This window comes from Acyrthosiphon pisum, chromosome X, assembly GCF_005508785.2.
Source record: "Acyrthosiphon pisum isolate AL4f chromosome X, pea_aphid_22Mar2018_4r6ur, whole genome shotgun sequence".
In the NCBI taxonomy this organism is placed as follows: domain Eukaryota; kingdom Metazoa; phylum Arthropoda; class Insecta; order Hemiptera; family Aphididae; genus Acyrthosiphon; species Acyrthosiphon pisum.
Window position 1 is genome coordinate 89,349,454 of NC_042493.1, and position 4,057 is coordinate 89,353,510.

The following is a 4,057-nucleotide window of genomic DNA, read 5'->3' on the forward strand; positions in this document are numbered from 1 at the left end:
AGTGGTATGATTTGATTATTTTTTGTTTGTTAGAAAAAGGATAATTTTACAGGATGCTTTGACTCCGATTTTTAATTTACTTGCTTAAAATAAACATAATAAAATAACAAAAGCTTGTGAAAACTGGTCATATTCAAGGTCGTATTATATGGTTTAGAAATATAATTTTGAAAATCCAAGTCAAATGCGCCCTGTAATACGTGTTTATCTTTCAAAATCAAAATCAGATCACTCTACAAGGCGTGAGATATGTTTTTAAGCAAAAAAAACAGTCAGGCCCCTTAATAAAACCTTATATATTGATAATAATAATATCCATTTAAATGATAATAATATCATAGTTTCTCGTTGCTTTATGCACTAGGGGTAACGGATTTAAACTAGTCAACAATGCTTGACAATTTTCCTGTGTTCAAAATAGATTGATAAATTGTATATAATACATTTATTTTATTTTTAGTGATGAATCGGATGATTCAGATAGCGATGATGATGATGATGATGGTACACCAGCTAATAGTTTTATGTATGGAGACGAGGAAGATGAGGATAAGGTAATGAATAATGACTATATTTAATACTAAATAGTGAATACATTTTTAAAAGAGGCATGTATCTTTGTTTTGAATAGTTATTTTACTATACTAATGATTCCAAAATGTTTTGATTCACATTTCCTTTAACTTTAAAACAAGTATTGGATCAGATCGATCAATTTTTTTTATTTATTTATTTATTATTAAATCTAGTAAGATTGTTTATTTCTATGTAAATTAAGAATTAGCTTACATAATATAATGCTACAGTTCAATATTGATTCTACAAAATGTTTTATTTTTAATTTTTTGTGTCAGTGTATATGATAAGTTGTTCAAATAATGCTTTGATTTTTATGCTAAATCGATTTCAGTTTTTGGTGTAATTCTAAAATAAATTACTGTAGACACATGAAATTATCACTGAACGCTAAAAATCAAAGCATTATTTGAACAACTTATCATATAGGTACACTGACACAAAAAATTAAAAATAAAACATTTTGTAGAATCAATATTGAACTGTAGCATTATATTATGTAAGCTAATTCTTAATTTACATAGAAATAAACAATCTTACTAGATTTAATAATAAATAAATAAATAAAAAAAATTGATCGATCTGATCCAATACTTGTTTTAAAGTTAAAGGAAATGTGAATCAAAACATTTTGGAATCATTAGTATAGTAAAATAACTATTCAAAACAAAGATACATGCCTCTTTTAAAAATGTATTCACTATTTAGTATTAAATATAGTCATTATTCATTACCTTATCCTCATCTTCCTCGTCTCCATACATAAAACTATTAGCTGGTGTACCATCATCATCATCATCATCGCTATCTGAATCATCCGATTCATCACTAAAAATAAAATAAATGTATTATATACAATTTATCAATCTATTTTGAACACAGGAAAATTGTCAAGCATTGTTGACTAGTTTAAATCCGTTACCCCTAGTGCATAAAGCAACGAGAAACTATGATATTATTATCATTTAAATGGATATTATTATTATCAATATATAAGGTTTTATTAAGGGGCCTGACTGTTTTTTTTGCTTAAAAACATATCTCACGCCTTGTAGAGTGATCTGATTTTGATTTTGAAAGATAAACACGTATTACAGGGCGCATTTGACTTGGATTTTCAAAATTATATTTCTAAACCATATAATACGACCTTGAATATGACCAGTTTTCACAAGCTTTTGTTATTTTATTATGTTTATTTTAAGCAAGTAAATTAAAAATCGGAGTCAAAGGCGTCCTGTAAAAATTATCCTTTTTCTAACAAACAAAAAAATTAATCAAATCATACCACTCTACGATGCATGAGAGTTTTTCCTGTAAAGCGTGTTTTGAGCAAACAACTACGCTTTTTAATTTTAGTCGGTGGTGCCGTTGACATGTGCCCTCATGCAGTGCGTAGATAGCCAGGCACCCGTATACAATCACACTCACACTAATTATCATTGACGACTTACACAAATTCCATGGGCAGTGACAACTAAATTGCTTATTGCCTAAATGAGGGGTGGAAATCCAAAACGTACTATTGCCAAAATACTGATTATTCAGGAGAAGCGATTTTCTGTATGAAAACAAACCATTTATAACCAGACAAATCATTTTGAAAAAAAGATTTTTTTTTTTTAAAATTATTTAATAATATAAGTATTATTTATACTTAAAACGATTCAAATGTGTTCAATATTCTAGAGTTGTATTTTTAATTTAATTTAAAACTTAATTAAAATTTTTAAAATTACGTTTTAGTACGTTTTGGAATAACATTTTTATTTCCCATAGGTATACGTACAAAACGGGTAAAAGTACGTTTTGGAACTAGTTCGTTTTGATATAGTTGATGATTTGTTCCTATTCTTTTAACACGGGCAATAGTACGTTTTGGCGTAAAACTGGAAAAAGTACGTTTCGATTTTCTAAATATCATTTTTATATATGGGAAAAGGTTCGTTTTGGATTAGCCACTCATTTTGAATCGCAGATTTGACCAGAAAATAGTACGTTTTGATCTATTCTGATGACGCTAATCGATGTATCGATATTTTTTTCATAAGAATCGATACCTAACTCAATTTTATACATTTTGTCAATAGTGCGTTTTGGATTTCCACCCCTAAAATATTGTCCCTTATTATTTATTAAAGACAAATGACCCGGTTCCTTAGTAAAAAAAATGTACTGAGAAAAGATGCCTTTTGAGTTAGTTTCATTATTGTACATAACATCTTACTGTATTCTTACGAGGAAAATAGTTTTTTATCATCCATTAATGAACGTATCAGGAATTCAAATTTGTAATCAAAAAAGTGTTTTGATAATTTTTTAGTTGAAAAAAAATTATTTAAGGCCCCTGCAAATGTGTCATTTTTAAGGAGTTGTGTTTAGGCAATTATTTCGTTTCTGCGATTACTGATCGTCTTAGTGTGTGTAGTAAAAAATAATAGGGGTTTGCAGGGGCCTTAAAAAAAAAAGTGTCGCATTTTCCTGCTATCGGGGGTAAGTGCAAAACCGGTACTTTTAATACAGTTTCATACAGCTATTCCTTGACCAAGACAAGTGCCAATCAATTATTTTAATTTATCATGATTTGACAGACCATCAAAGTTTTTTTAATTTATGGATAAAATATGTTAGTTTTTTAAAGTTTTGATTGTTATAATATTTAACTCTTATTAAAAGTATAATTGTTATCTATTTATACATACCGTTGAATTATCGTTGATTAAAAAAAAATACGATTAAATATGGAGTAGCTTTTCGCATAAATTTTCCCAAACAAAAATCTTTTTTATATTGGTATTTTGTTTTGGGAAAATTGTTGTGATAAGAGACTTTCGGCCAACTGCAAACTATGAGTGGTTAAATTGTGATAATATTTATGGTTGATACAATCACATTTTTTAAATTCATCAATCTGTATTATCACATTTACCAACGTGCGTGTTGGTTGTCAAATTCCTGTTGGCCACAAAATATCGCCGCAAATTAAGTAAAAGATTATATAATTAGTTTTTATTAATATGGTCCAAATGATACACCTGCATGGAACAAATCTGAATTATCGTTACAATTTAAAATAATTTATCTATTGAGTATGATAGTAATATGTATCTTGGGGTGAGATTGAGAATTGTAATGGGGCGACTTTGACTCAAATGCAAATACATTTTAGTATGCACTTTTTGTGGTTTATAGTGGCTCGCAAGTACAAAAAAAAATTGGGTGCTGACCCTATGGGAATTATGCAGATTCCACAATAGAAGATGCCTTGAAGACCATAGTTTATGATGAACTATCAATTTTGGCTGCTAGCAAACGTTATAGTATACCCTGTATACCTTATGCATAGGCGCAAATGGTGTTTGAGATTTGGGGGGCTAACAGGGCTAATAGGGCCTTCCTTTAATAATATTGAATAAGCTTAAAACAAAATGTAGGAAATGTTTGGAAGGGCTATGGACATTTTTGGGGGCTTAGCCCCTAA